Consider the following 16,558-nt stretch of genomic DNA (forward strand, 5'->3'; position numbering starts at 1 on the left):
TAGGTTGCCGCTGGCTGGATGAAAATAAAAAGGGCAACATGAGAATGATGGCAAAAAGTAATGCCGCGCGTGGTTGATGAAAAGGAAGCTTGGTGTAAGGGAGGCACTATCTATTGAAACTGGTAACATTATGCAACAATTCATTTTCATACAAATGAACACTCTAAGAAAAAAATATCTTATTTTTTGCTAGGACGCATCTTTCATAAAGTAACTTAATGACGCAGATACTGGAATCATGAATTTTATATTATGTTATTCCCAACTAACATTTTCAGTTTTATAAGCCAACTTTTCCAGCGTTGTGCTGTAAAGTAGCTGACACAAAGTTGCAGATACAGCTACAAGCAGAAGCTATCAAAACAGTTTTGGAGAGCGTTTACTCAACTTTTTCACAACCATTATTCAATTTGTCAGTCGCACTTAATAACATCAGCCAATAAATGCTAATGTCACTTCTATGCAAATATTAAACAACTTTCAACTTTTAGCTTTAAAACAAAGCTAATAAAGCGAATATATTACTTATTTTGTGGCTTCTACACAACCAACCACTCTTGCTGAATAGCATTTACATCAAAAGTGCTATTTCAACAACCAAACGCTACTTTGGAAGCACTTTTACAGTCAGTTAGGTTCATTTTTAGACGTGTGCCAGTTTTACAGATTTTGCTCTGCTTCTTTACAAAGCTGAATTAACTAGTCGAGAAGAGTGATTCATGTGCACTATTATAAAGCCTCTGCTCAGCGTTTTTGTTGTAGAAGGGTATCTAAATTTGTTAACGTCAATTCAAAGTGTTGGCGTAGCGAAGTTGATAGGCTCGCCAATGCGGTCGTCTCGAGTTCGATTTCAGGTTCCAGTACAGTGTAAATAATGTGGTAGTGTTGCTTATAAACTAATTTCGATTAATTTAATTCGCAGTAAAATAAACATGATCAATTCCTCCAACAACAACGAAAATCGTAAACAATATTTAACCTGGCATCAAGAGAAAGCTGTGCAGCGATTATTGGATAATCGGGTAAAGGTTGAGTAAACGCATTTCAAGTTCACACACAACTACACAGCAGGATAACAGCTGTATAGAAGTGTAAATATATTTGCAATAAAAGCTTGTCCCAACCGTCACAACAGCCATAAGTAGCTGACTAAGTTCGCCAGATTTGCTTGTATAGAGGTTGAGTTAAGGTTTCCGCATATCGTATAACATTTGAATGCAGCTTAAGGCTGTATAAATGAAATGAGTAAAGCGTTTACATTGCATAAATTGTTAGTTGGGTTGATTGAATTTTTTATTTTATATGAATTTTTTTTAGAATGGGTGATTGCTGATTTTTATATCTTGTACGGCTGTGCCTCTCGGATTTTAGACTAGTTTTGTTTTGTGTTCGTATTCCACCACCCAGGTGACAGTGACGTGAGTGCGGTGAAAGGTTTTCTATTGTGATGTAAAATACGGGTTTCTTACAATCCCAATATTTAGCAAGGGCACCCTTTACAGCGGGTTTTTTATGTTCCCCATCGTCGCGAGTGCGTATTAACACTCCGAATACGGTGGGTAAAATACTTTACGCCGACTACGAAGCCTCAAAAAAAAAAAAAAAAAGGAAGTGTTTATGGGTTTTGCAAGTGACATAAGATCCATAAATTAGATTAATGGGCACAAATGTTCATAACTAGCCAGAATACTGTCATGATTCCTATATATGGAACCTGGATATAACGGAACGGTCCTCAAAAGATCCGTAACATCCATAAAAGTGGTCTATCCATAAACCCCTGATCCTAGAACTCCGCGGGTTTTTCGAAAACATTAGGAAAACATACAAAACATAATTTGGGTTCATGACACAAACATGGACCCGGATGGCCATCGGACCATCCTCCAAAAAATCCGGAACATCCGTAAAAGTGTTCAATCTATGAAACTGATCCTAGAACCCCACGGTTTTTTTTTTCGAAAACACGTGGAAGTGTCATATATAAATTAATTAAGGGTCATGACCAGGCATGGAAGATCATTTGCATTCATTTCACACATTCATTTACATTCATTTGCCTCTAACTTTTTTCATCAACAGCATTCCGCAAAATTATGTACAGAGCTTTTGTAGATTTTGTTATTAGCTACAAGTTATGTTCATAACTCAAATCTGTATCTCTTATGCATCACGAACTAGAGCGGGCAGAACTTGTTACTGTTTTTCAGTGAATGTAAAATATATTCACTGAAAAACAATAGTGGCTTCTGTTCGCTCTGCTTCGTCATGCATATGAGATACGGATTTAACTTGTTGTCAAAAGTTGTAGCTTATAACAAAACCTACAAAAGTTCTATACATCATTTTGCGGAGTGCTGTTAAAGAAAAAAGTTAGAGGCAAATGAATGTAAATGAATGCACGAAATGAATGCAAATGAATTTTCATACCTGGTCATGACATAAACATGTACCTAGAAGACCATGCGACCGTCCTCTAGATGATCTGGAACATCCTTGAAAATGGTCCATCCATGAAACTGATCCTAGAAATCCGTGGTTTTTTTCGAAAGCATTAGGAACTGTGATATAAGAAATAATTTGGGGTTATAAGATAAACATGGACCCGAATGGCTACGGGGCGGTCCTCTGGTAGGTCCGGAATATCCGGAAAAGAGGTCAACCAATGAAACTGATCTTAGAGCTCCGCAGTTTTTTCAAAAACATTAGGAACTGTGATATAAGAATTTTGGGTCCTGCATGGCCATGGGATCGTTGTCTGGAACATCCGGAACATCCGTACAATGGTCAATCCATAAAACTGATCCATTAGTTCCACGTTTTTTTTTCGAAGACACGTGGAACTGTGATATAAGAATTAATTTGAGGTCGTAACATAAACATGAACCCGGATGACCATGAAACCGTCTTGCGGAAGATCCGTAAAAGTGGTGCATCGATGATACTGATTCTAGAACTTCGTGGTTTTCTCGAGAACACTTCGATCTGTGAAGTTTTTGAAGTATGTTTCATGTATGAAACACTTTTACGGATGTTCCGGATCTTCCGAATGACGGCCCAATGGCCATCCAGGTTCATGTTTATGTAACGACCCCAAATTTATTCTTATAACACAGTTCCTAATATTGTTTGTAATAAACTGCGGAGCTCTAGCATTAGTTTCATGGATTTACCACTTTTAAGGATGTTCCAGATCTTCCAGAGAATGGTCTCATGCCCATCAAGGTCCATGTTTACGTAACGACCTTTCTTATATCACAATTCTAAGAGATTTAAAAAAAAAACTGCTGAGCTCTAGAATCAGATTCATGGATGAACCAATTTTACCGATGCTCCGAATCTTTCGAAGGACGGTTCCATAACCATCCGGGTTTATGTTTATGTCACGACCCCAAATTCTTTCTTATATAACAGTTCCACGTGTTTTCGAAAAAAAAAACCCTGGAGCTCTAGGATCAGTTTCATCGATGGACCACTTTTAAGGATCTTTCGGATCTTCCTGTTTATTTCACGACCCTATATTATTTCTTTTATCACAGTTACTAGTGTCTTCGAAAAAAAAAACGCGGAGCTCAAGAATCAGTTTCATGGATGAATCACTTTTACGGATGTTCCGGATCTTTATGAGGATGATTCCATGGCCATCCTGGTCGATTTTTATGTGACGACCCCAAACTCTTTCTTATATCACAGTTCCAAGTGTTTTCGAAAAAACCGCGGAGCTCTAGGATCAGTTTCATGGATTGACTACTTTGACAGATGTTTCGGATCTTCCTGAGCACGCTTCCATGGCCATCCGGGTCCGTCTTTATGTCATGATCCCATTTTTTTTCTTATATCACAGTTCCTAATCTAGGGTAATTCAAACAGTTAGTTGTGCATTGCCTAAAATCTCCATACAACCAGTCGAACAACCAAAACAGTTTCTAATGTTTTTGAAAAAACCGCGGAGCTCCATAATTAGTTTCAGGGATTGATCAATTTTACGGGTGTTCCGAATCTTCCGGAGGACCGTTTCGTTGTCTATATGATCCATATATAGGAACCATGAGTGTATTCTGGCTAATTATGAACATTTGTGCCCATTAATCTAATTAATGGATCTTAGGCCACTTGCAAAACCCATAAACACTCCTTAAAAAAAAAGTATAACGACTCTTTTCGCTTTTGAATAAAGTAGACGACCCTATTTTTAATCTTTTAACAATCAAAATAATCTACAGACCCTAGGAATTCGAGAGGTACCACAATTTTTGAAATTCATTAAGAAATGGCTAAGTTATGCTATTGCAAACTTGCCGTTACACGTTTTTCGGAGGCATCGTATTCGGAGTGTTAATATTCACGGCTGTCGACCGTCGTTGGAGATGTTCTCAAAACTGTGCAAGTTCCCCCCAAAGTGCATATCGTTCAACTGTTTTCATCACACATGGCTGGATAAATTGAATCATTCTGGTGAGACCCTTCCTTTTTGTTTGCTTACATTTTATTTTACACAGGATTGGAATTAAAATTGAGGTGCTCGGTTAGCTTGACGGCTACCGCTTTTGCTTACTGAGTAGAAGATCGTGAGTTTTGTTTGCCAAGCTCCTCCAAAACAACACAATTACTATGGTCGCATAGCCTGCTTAAGCTAATCCTGCCCCATCTACCACTCAACTATCCAACTCCGTAGCATCTATGAAGGCGTCGGTGAGACGCTGGCCTCCCGTTAAGTAGATCTTACATCAACAATATCCTTCCTTTCCATGTAACGGAGAAGATGGGCGTGGTCGGCAATGGTAATTGTCATGCTTTTCCTGGTCTGAACTTTGATTGGAGAACTATTCACTTCCAATTAGTTATCCTTAAGCAATCATAATAGAGCAGTGTACGGTCCCCAACCTCACTTTTTGGTTCCAATCATTTTGTCTCTGCGTAAAAGAGATGGCAACGAATGGAAGCCAAAACAAACCAACCAAAACTGTCAAAATTTACGGGTGAGAGAAAGGTGCAGCAAATCTTCGTGCACTGATCTATAAGAACGTTAAGGTAGATACATGACAGTGGCCAGTACGCAACCTACCAATTACTCCGTTTCAAACGCAACGCAACGTAAGAATTTAGCTTGGCACAGCTTAGATTAGACTCACTGCACATATCAATGCACACTGGGCCAGGAACCGAAATTAGCAAGACAAAACCAAAATAAAATGAAGGATTTGTCGTTTGTATGGAAAATAGTACAAAAAACGTAAATTTCAGTTAAATTTTACAATATTCACTATATCTTTGTTGTTTGAAGACCTAGAACTTTGAGTTCTTCTGCATTTTTTTTATATTTTTAATGTTCTACAACTTTGCCGAAGACACAAAACCTCTAGCATGTGAAATAAGAAAGTTAGTATCGCAGCACTATCTATGCGGATAAAATTGGAACTAATTTTCATTACCAAATGAAGGCGCATGTTAAACCGAGAAACTTTGCGAAAGACACCATTTCAATATAATGCAAACCCAATGCGCTAGAGGTTTTGTATGGTAATTTCGGTTCCTGGCGGAGTGTGCATTGGTTGCTACTCCGTGATTGATCAGAATCAGTGTAATTGCACAATAATCCAACTGAATGGGGCTACGAGTGACCATCCATTCTCAGTGTAGATGTTTCAGTTACTTCATATTTTAAAGATCTTGCAATCAGGTGGAAGTAGGGAAGGGATATTAGAGTGATCTTTGCTGTATTAGAGACCGAGTATACATCTACATCGTCACAAAGATCGCAGGAGAGGAGATTCCCCTTTCGAGTTGGCAAACCGATTGGGACACTGGAAATCTTGGACGGTTCAATTATTCCTAATGTTTCTTCGATAGCGTGGTATAAAAGCTTGGGCTTAAGTCGTGACTTCATTCGCGTGATGGGTGGACTTATGTTCAACCACTACTCGCTAGATGCGCATCTTAATAGAATAAACCTCGTGGACGGTAACATCTGTCTTGCGTAAACGGTTACGATGACATCGATCACGCAGTTTGGCAATGTACGCCGCTAGAGAGCGACTTTTGAATACCCTCGAGGCCCAAGGAAGACAACCCTATATCCCTATCAGAGACGTGTTGGGTACCCGCAATGACTGCTATATGCAGTCGATTTATATGTTTCTGCAAATGTCTAGTATAAGAATTTAATTCGTTTATCTTTTGTATCTCTTTATTAGTTTTTGATTATCTTGTCCCCCGTCTCGATGAGTCTCATCGTCGCCCACTGGTCACCATAGCCGGTCGAACTCCAGACAACGAAACCCTACCTCCAAGCTCCTCCCTTTTTCCTATCCTTCGACAGTGTACCCCTCTAACCTCGAGTATTCGGCCTAACTCCTACTAGACATAGAATTAAGTGAATTTTGTAACACACAAAGAACAATCAATTATCGGCTCCGTAAAGCTAACGCAATTGAGCCTTACAAATAAACGAATTAGATAAAAAAAAGGAGAGGAGATTGTGTTAGTAGGTTGCGCTCGTTAGATCAGGATTCACCGTGATAAGTGAGGCGATCGTAGTTTTAATATAATTCACTGTTTTCAGACATTGACGCGAATAAGACTTGCGAGCTTTTGATGGCTGGCAACTGATGCGACCGTACTAACTCAGTAATGTAAAGGGGTCTGGGATAAATCCCACCACGACCTAACTAAGGCTCTTTAAAAAAAATCACGCAACATGATATAGGCCACACACTTTTATTTGCCTTCAGTCAAATATAAAGCTGTACAATAATTAGGTACCGTAAAACGGGGTAACATTGATAGTTTTTAAAGTACATTCTAAATATTTTTTACAGCAATGCATGTTTTTTTAATTTTTTATTTTTAAAACAAGTACTGATGATCCAAGAGTTCATTCGTCAGTAATATGTTTAACGGAAATATAAACATTTTCACTATTTTTTTTAGTTTTGTGACTGAACTTCAGTATTTTGATTTGGGATTACTTTGATAATGCTCGATGAATGTAGAAGAAAATGAGTAAAACTCAAACAATTTAGTTCTTTAAATATGAAACTTTGAATGAGTAAACAATCAGAAAACATCATAAGCAATAAGAATAGAACATTGAATTTTTAATGGGTTTATGGGAAATATATTTCATAAGTGATGGTTTGAGTGCTTTTGCGAACAGGCGAAAAACACGAAAATTGATTTTTGATATTTTTGAAAAATGTGTAACACATACTATAAAAAAAAAAACTATATACGATATCATCGGAAATACCCTAAGCTACAAAATAGAACCAATGTTTCCAATTTGTAAAAAGCACAGCGAGTAAATTTAATCTTTACATTATTCTATCAAAGCTACCCGGATTATCAAAGATACCCCGTTTTACGGTACGATGAACCATTCATTCATACTATTTTTAAATTTTGCTTTGCTTGGCTATTGGCTGATGGGAGTGAATGACCAGTGTGCCACATTCACTCCAATCAGCCAATAGCCAAGCATAAAACACTGCATGATCGAACGTTTTTGCTTTATCTATCATTTCAAGAACACACCACACTCGTATTAACAAATGCCTGTCTTTCCGAGCAGGACAAAATAGCTTACGAATACTGTCATCTGATCACTCAATGCGCGCAATGTTCCTACGGATTTTCTGAAATAAACAAAGTGAGAATCAAGCAAACACAAAATTTTCTTGTCTTTCACCCTGCGCAAGTGAAAAGCAACGGAGAAGAGAAGACAGACACACACCCAGAAATAACGAAAGCTCAATGTGTAGCCATTGCTCCAACCGCTCCGATGCAAAGAGCGCCCCTCAGTGTAGGTTTGCAAATGGGAAACCCAGCAAAATGACAAAAAATTTCTTCGTTATGCCCTTCTTCATCTCCTATGCATGCAGTAGTGGTAAGCAAAGTCTGCAAAAAGCGGCGCCGGTGGTGTAGTGGTAAGCGGGATTCTCTCTCACCCCAGTAGGCCTGGGTTCAATCCCAGTCGGCGCCGCCGGGATGTTCTGAGTCATAACATCTCTGATCACGCCTTTCTTCGGAAGGAAAGTAAAGCCGTTGGACCCCGGTTCATGAGTTGATGGGTCGATAGGTATGGTCCAGGTGTGGGAGCTGCCTCCCTGACGTCGGTAGCATTGGTGCTCAGCACGGAAAACAATATCGACGGAAAACAAATCAAAGGAAAAAAAAGTCTGCAAAAAATTCAAAGAAGACATTAGCGCTTGTTGTATTATATTCGCTCCCTGCGTCGTATGGAGAGTGTACCGCTCATTGTGTGGAACGCTTTCTCACAAATAAGTTGGAAAAGAATGTGCGAAGTAAATGGGAGAACCACGCACACTCTTTGTCGAGTATTGTGAGATGCATGCACAAAGTTGCTTTGCTAACGCTCTGAGGTGCTTTCCAGTCCTGAGAATAACTGGAAACCAAAATTTGGTATTGATATGATAACCCGAGCAGGAGAGAATAACTTAATAATACCAAATTCTGGTATGAAAACAGCATAACTGGCAACCTAAATGTGGTATTGATGAGCCTGGTATAAGAAGTAAAATACTAAAAATAAAATCTCAAACATTTTCTACAAATAACAAACTAATACATAATTTAGTTATTATAATAACTGACGGAGAACAAACGCTTTTTCAGATGCCAGAATACCATAATTTGTTATTTAAACGGTCTTTTAATACCATTCCAATATCGACCAATATCGAGGTGTTATTGTCTAAAATCTGAAACACCAGGTTTTGTTATTTTGGTATTTATTAGATATTTTAAAAAATATTTCGATATCTGAAAAATATCAAAATTCGGTTTAATACATCAAGCATACCAAAATAAGATATCATACCACATCAAGATGTTCATATGTTATCGGTTAGTTATTAATTGTCTTTTAATACCAGATATCCCAACCCGAGCAGAGAATGAAAACAAAATGAAATCCAAATTTGATATTTTGATATAAGCGTTCGTGAAAACATATTTTGCCTACCGTGTGGTCGAGTTAACAGTAATAATAACAAAAATGAGATCTAAATGGTATATGAAGGATATTAAAAAGATAACAAATTATGTTTTATTGATAACAAATCCATGTATGCGTTTTTATATTAGTAATTTTGTTAATAATAAAAAAATAAGTAAACAATATGTTATTAAAACTGTGGTAGGAAAACAAAAAAATAATACAAAATTACTTATAATGTTGATATCATGCTATCAAATTTAGTAATCTTAATGTTTTGAAATATATTGGTTGATATCAAGTTTCAAAATCAAAAAATTATAAAAATAAGTTTTCACCTATTCAAAATAAAAACAAACCTATATTTCAATCAGTTATATCGATTTCTAACAATTATAGCGATTTGTTAATTCAATTCGCAGGTAGATTAATATCAATAAATGTTGTTTAATATAACTGTAAAAATCATAATTGTCTTTGTGATGTTCATAAAGAAAACAGCAAGCATCCTGATTGACTTGCATGAAAAAAAAAATAGATTTCAGTGATAAATGTGGATGCTCATTTTATGAAATATTTTTTTTTGTTTTAAATTATATTTTTTAGGGATGTAAAAATAATATCCAAATATGAATCCAACCAAAATAAAAAAAATAACATATCAAAATATGTTATCAACATGATTTCAAAAACATATTTAGATATCATTTTGATAGTATTTTGAAATCCGACTTTGCTCGGGGAGAAACATTGCAAGTTTTATTGTAGTTTTAAAGCATTCTACAAGTCAAAATCATGGTCTTCAGAACCCTCATAAAACCCTAATTGTTACTTGGGATGGTCGATGGCGTACATTTTCAGATTCTATCGCAAAGATATGCGAATCATTTTTTTTAATAAAACGCATTTTCTCACCAAGCAGATTCACAATATTTTGCACTTATCAGTAAATACGTGAGTGTGATTTGTTTGTCATATTTTGTTCTATAATGTATTCAACAGTACAGTTGGTATTTGGGCAACAAAAACTGTTTTACTAATCGTAAAAGCTTAAGTTTTCTGTTGGAGTCATTGCAAGCAGCGTGCGGGTGTCCATTCGTATAGCGATTTAAATTGTTGGCGATCTTTTCCCGAGTAGACGAGAATATCAAGCCAATAGCAAATTTTCCTATTGAAATTGGGGAACAGAACATCAAACATTGCTATTAGTTTGATTGATATAAGAGGTAAAATATCAAAAATAATATCAAATAATCTATAGGACCGTAACTGAGTAATGGCAAAGTCTGTTGTAACCATATTTAGAGAATACCAAAAATCATAACAAATTAAGACCACATTATGCAAGTATTTCTCATCAAGCTATTGGTATGTTGTTTAACATAATAAATTGAATGACAGCTTATTCGGTTGTCAGTTCAAAATTTGCTTTTGAATTCATTATACCAAAATATCATCACAATAGCAAATTATTCTTTCATAGCATAATAAGCTATTAACTTGTTACACAAACTACCAACAACACAGCCAGTGTTAATAAATCAAAAAAGTTTGATTTCATGTTTCAAACTTTCCTCTTATTTTTCCCTTCTGTTTAACTATAGCAGTAAACGGGACCCAATGCATCGGTAACTTTTTTCAAGCTGGTTGTGATTTGACTCGGAATATTCCATCGGATACAATTATGTATAACGGCACCGGTGGTGTAGTGGTAAGCGTGATTACCTCTCACCCCAGTAGGCCTGGGTTCAATCCCAGTCGGCGCCGCCGGGATGTTCTGAGGCATAACATCTCTGATCACGCCTTCCTTTGGATGGGAAGTAAAGCCGTTGGTCCCCGGTTCATGAGTTGATGGGTCGATAGATAGGGTCCAGGTGTGGGAGCTGCCTTCCTGGCACGTCGGTAGCATTGGTGCTCAGCACGGAAAACAAGATCGACGGAAAAAAACAAACCAAAGGAAAAAAAAATCAATTATGTAGGCGAGGAGCGACCCTCTATTGATGACCCCCGAAAATTTTGTTGAAAATATTAACATGAAAATATTTATGGACATATTGAACAAGCTTCTGTCGTGTAGGGTGCACTTAAGGCACGGTTGGTTTCTCCTTCAAGCACTTCCGAATAGTTGATCACCCACTTTCGTAGCTGTATTCCAGCTGAATTAAACATGCCATTTATTTCTTCCCGTAGCAGGATTGCATCGACCGTTATTTTTGCAACCGCTAAAAAGTCATCGACGTAGGAATCCTTGCAGCTTGATTTCGCTGCGAAAGGATATTTCTCTTTCTTATGCAGGGCTATCTCGTCGATCAGAACTCGGTTTGCTAAATATGTAGGGTTATGGCTTTACGTTCCTATTAAGGTTTGTTCAAATTATAGCCTATAGATTTTTCATAGGCCATAAATTCGATCACATTGGATGGTAATTAGACGATAGTCTTGAATTCAAATTATAGTTTTCTAGCAACGTTTTCTTCGAAAAATACTTCTATCGGCTACAGTTACTTCTCATGAATGAGGTTGCTAAAATCCGCCAAAAACGTTGGACAGTTGTAAAACAATCGTTTTTTTAAGTCAGAAAGAATATCGAGTTAATAGAGATTTGTTTGTAACAATAACAATTTGTGTTATATGAATACAATTATAGCTCGATTAAACTGGATTACGAACAGCTTAGGTCTCCCGATACTCACTCTAAGCACGGGATTTTTCCCGAGAGTCTATTCAAAAGATTTTCTAAGTTGCATTGTATCATGCTGCAAAAAGCGAGCTTTGAAAGTTATGGTTTGGAATAGGGTTTGGGGAGTTTAATCCATTTGACAACTCGCATGATATGGTGTACATCCATCGTATTTTTTTTACGTAGGTCTGTGATTTTTATATGGAGGTACACTTTGTGAAAACCAAAAATGGAACATGTAACAAAATTATGAAAGATTTTGAACGTTAATCACTCAGCCGCTTTGGACCAATTTTAATAATTTTATCACCAATGGATCAGAAATATTTCTTCGCATCTGTTAAATTAAAGACTTTATAATTTTTCAAAATGTCACCATTGAAAATTGCACGAATGTGCTATTGTTACTTTGCTAATTAAAATTATTACCGATTGCCTGCGAAAAGCGATTTCCCTAACACAGATTTCAAAGTTGAATTCCATCTGGTCTCACCAAATGGCGTTTATTTATTCACCACGTGGTGAGTAGTGGTGTTCTCCAGTACACACACAACGAAAGGCTGCCTGCAAGCAGCAAGCTGCAGCCCACATAAGCATCCATAGAAGGAGGAAGAAGCTGCACCGCTATTGATCGGAATCAGTAGCTCTTCGTGAGTCGCTGTGTGCCATCTATGTCAAGCGCGTCATACTAAAGAGTATAAACAAAGAGAACCCCGCTCAAATTCCTGTTCCCACACAAAACACAAGCTCCTGCAGCAGTTAACAAATAAGATGTATTATATAAGACCACGTAGTCCTACGTTACCATTGCGTACGACCCCATAGGGCTGTCCCTTGTAGTTTTTAATCAGCAACTCAATCGCACAAATGAACATTACCAGTAGATTCGGAACTGACACTTCTTGACTTTAAAAAATAACTTGCAGATTATTTTTATGGTTTACAATCATTATTGCATGCAGATTTGCGGTAAAAATACTATAATGCTCTTATCTTCCAATAAGGATCAACTTTTGTTAGCAATCTAGCATGAAAGATCAATTAATTTTTTTATCTAGAATAGGATCGGTTAACCATTTAAATAAGGAAGCAAGCGAGAAGACCTTCAAAAATGCCGATTACCTAATCAGCACCTTGCCAATTCATCATTCTGCTTCGCCTACACCGGTCACTTCCATCCAATAACAGCGAATCACTCGAGAAAGTCCCAACACGTCGAACACCGTGCATCGTCGCACCTCACGTGGCAGTGAGCTACAGTGGGGTGATTAATTTTACGAGCCCTCTCACTGAACTCCCGATTGACCATATAGGGGCGAAAGGTGTTTTTATATATTTTTCATATATTTTCATCATTCCCCTCCCCGTGCTCCGCGTGAGTTTGCGTGGCACAATATGGTTTTTTATCGCGATGAAAACATCAGCTGCATCGTCAACGTCAGAAACCTCGGATTAACCACGACGACGATCGATGTTTCGGACCCAGCCAGCGAACTAATCATATCAAAGAAAAACAGCACGCCTGCCCACGTGTATATGAAGACCTTTACTTCAAGAGGAAAAAAAAAGCCCTTCGCAAAGTTGTTTTCTCGGTCAATTTTTTGGCCACGCAGCGCTCAGGGCTGGAACATCTGCCTACCCTTTATACCTTTTTTTTTTTGTTTTGAGCATACAGCTGTCCACGATGCGGTGGTACTGGAAGAGCTTATCACTGCCATGTGTGAACATTTTTTCACTAATCGGAACAGCATTAATCAAGCGAGTTTGGTTCATACTGGTTTTACTAATTGCGCCAAATTAAGGGTTGATCCACTACCAATTAGAGGTGATGTTTAAGTGTTCACTGTGGAATAGATTGATTGTTATTAAAAGATCCAGTTGAATGCTGCTTTCAAACGTGATTTAATACCTGTGACAACAATATCAAATCCCACCGATTACGTGGCATTACAAAGCTGCAATGGCAGTGTTTTAATATATTAGCATTTTTTTATTTGATTAGCATACTTGGATAACCGCACGCACCAGGTGGTAATATGCCCTTCGAGCATACACCGTTTGAAAAATTCATGAAAATTTCTGCGATATGCGCACATGTAGTTAACGCTAGATTTAGCGTAAATTTACATGATTTTTCGTGGAAATTTAAGCGCAATCTCGCATAAATCAGCCAATTCACAAGCCAGTAAACAATTTCGACGTTTATGCAAACTTTAGCTCAACATTAAAAGAGGAAATTTTTACGCGATGGTCAAAAATCAGGTTTTTTAACTGTGTACACCAGAGTGATGTGTTGCAACCGGTCAGCGAAACCTTTTGGCAGGTTCGTATGAAAAGTTGATATCATTGGAAAAGGTTTGACTGCTTGCACGAGGTGACGCGTGGTTGCGAAACCAATCAACATTAGTTTTGCTGGACTGGTTTTCACTTCGGATCCAATGTTCCTGCTTTTTGAAGATTTGGGTGACTCATTCCTCATTCAATGTGAACAGATTTTAAGTGCTCCCTCCTAACCCTTTGTGTGGACAATTATGCATATAAATTTATAAGAAAATGTATGGACGACCGTGGACATTTGCGAATCTCCCATTTAAACTGTCCACGTGACTGCCCCAATCCCTTTTTGTACCTCTTTTAAAGAGAGTAAAGCAAGTAAAGTTTATAAACACAGATTTTTTTTTTCCATTCTAGTGTTTCTTGATTCCGAGTAGTTCTAAAAAGAGGCAGATTATTGCACCTAATTATAGCTGTGACGACAACTCGGTGTTCCTTTCAAATCTTATCCTATATCATTAACCCATTTGAAGTTATTATACAATGCATTTACCTTATATGCATAGATTTGAATTACTACCCTTGCAAATAGACGTTAAGATATTTACTTTTCCCTAAAATTTATAATTTAAAATTGTCAAAACTCCTGAATTTATTAAATTGACAAATTTATGAGCATGAGCATGATTGACCGCCCACGGTTGCTACTCCGTTATTACACAGAGAATCTACAGATGATGCTTAGGAGTAGTTATCATCCTCAATGCGTAAAAACTGATGATCTTAAACTTTATAATACACACTTAGAAAAACCTAATTTAACACGTGATGGAATCCATCTTTGACATAAAGGATGAGACGTAAACAAACATTTAATGTAAAATTAATTGCTCCGAGATTGAAAAGTTCGGTACTCGACTAAAAGTACGTTCGATTGAGCTGTATTTCGCGTCTACTATGACTCAATTTTATGTCAAAATTGATGCTCGAATATGTCAGTCTCAGAGCATCTAAATTTACATGAATTTTTCTAAGTGTGTAGGCAATAGTTAAAAAAAAATGTGTAACTCTTGATTGGACCAAGGGGTTGGCACTCTGCACAGTGTGCCAAAAATACAGTTGTGCACACTCATTGACACTGTTTGGCACACATGGTTGGAAATTGTCATTATCTTTGAAGTTACTAGCAACACTGTGCTATCTCTGCGCCTGCCCAGTGCATGCGTCAAATTATTATTGTTTACACAATTCAATTTTTGGATTCGTGTAACCGCAACCGCGAATTTCCGGCCAAGACCAGCCACAGATTCCGCAAAACCAAGTTGGATTCCCCAGCAGCGCACATCCTAATGCCTGTCCGAAGCAGTATACTATCAGTAGCAGTTAATAAGTACATCAAAATCAGAGCAATCGATACTGCGTTGAAAATGAGAGAACAGTTGACTACGGACTTATGTCGAAACATTCGATCGACCAGGACCAGGATAATCGAGCTGTTCGTCGTGGAGCCAAGCTGTTATTGTTGCCTAAATACACGCGCAATTTCATCGTCCATCTGTGTAGAAAGCTTCATCCACGCTCCCGATATCGGCATTTATCCTCTCGGGCTTCAACAAACAAACCACCACAAGGAGAACAGTCGAAATCATCTAGGCTAGTATAAGTTTGCTTTTATTTTGCTGTGACTGCGAGATGGTGGCTTTCGTTGACATGGGCGTTCCGGTGATACTGGTAGTGATGGACGCTTAAAACGTCGACGACTGGATGGTGAGAGTAGCAACATTGGCGAACACAACCCAGGCAACAAATTGATGCTTAACAAGTGTTGATTAATCGATTTCAATTTAGCCTTAGATTAAATAATTGCTGTACATAAATCATGTTAACCTTTGTCCAGCTTTTAAACATCTAAATCTGGTGATTTTAGTCAGCTAAAAGCTTAACAGTATTATACATTATAAGCTTTTTAAGGTATTAAATAACAGTCTTTTTCAACCCTTGTTCAGCCTTCTAGTTTTATATCAAAAATTATAATGGAAGACCGCTTAATATCTCATGCATTTATATAGAACTGCTTCAACTTGTTGGTGACTAATTGGATTTATATACTTATATTGTTAATATAAGTCTAAAAATTACCTTTGCATTTCGGGATTTGAACCGGCAGTCGCTGATTCATAGGCGTCAACCAAAACTACTGGACCATTTAGGCATATGTGTGGTAAAAGGTATGATCATTAACTTGAAGCACGTCAAATTTAAGTTGAATAACAGCACCCGGAGAGTATTATACAGCAATGCAGAATTATAAGCAACAACTGATGACAGTCAAACATTCCACTAATTTTCAAGTGCACTTAACATAATGCGGACACAAGCACGCGATTTATTTTGATGGTCATTTGGATGCTATTGTAGTGCCATAATTGAGTAATATTTTTGGAATGCGGTCTGAAAATTCAGTACAATATAAAGTGGTGAACTGTCAAAACACAGAAGTACAAATGTTAATACTTCCGACGTCCTCGCAGACCACTTCTACCTGGAGCTATTCCTAAAAATCTCCTTTTCCTTGACTCTACAGCTGCCACTGCCTGTAATTAGGAAGGTAGGCAGTGAATTTAGTAGAACTAAAATCAACGAGTGAC

General features: G+C 37.5%; 1 protein-coding gene across 1 annotated transcript in view; it reads right to left on the reverse strand.

Moving 5' to 3' along the window:
- Window positions 1-16,558, reverse strand: part of Urod (uroporphyrinogen decarboxylase) — a 152,616-nt gene that overhangs the window by 103,157 nt on the left and 32,901 nt on the right. The gene's annotated exons all lie outside the window — the stretch shown is intronic.

Source organism: Ochlerotatus camptorhynchus, unplaced genomic scaffold, assembly GCF_037179485.1.
Source record: "Ochlerotatus camptorhynchus isolate MF236.1 unplaced genomic scaffold, CSIRO-AGI_Acam_v1.1 ptg000128l, whole genome shotgun sequence".
Taxonomy (NCBI): domain Eukaryota; kingdom Metazoa; phylum Arthropoda; class Insecta; order Diptera; family Culicidae; genus Ochlerotatus; species Ochlerotatus camptorhynchus.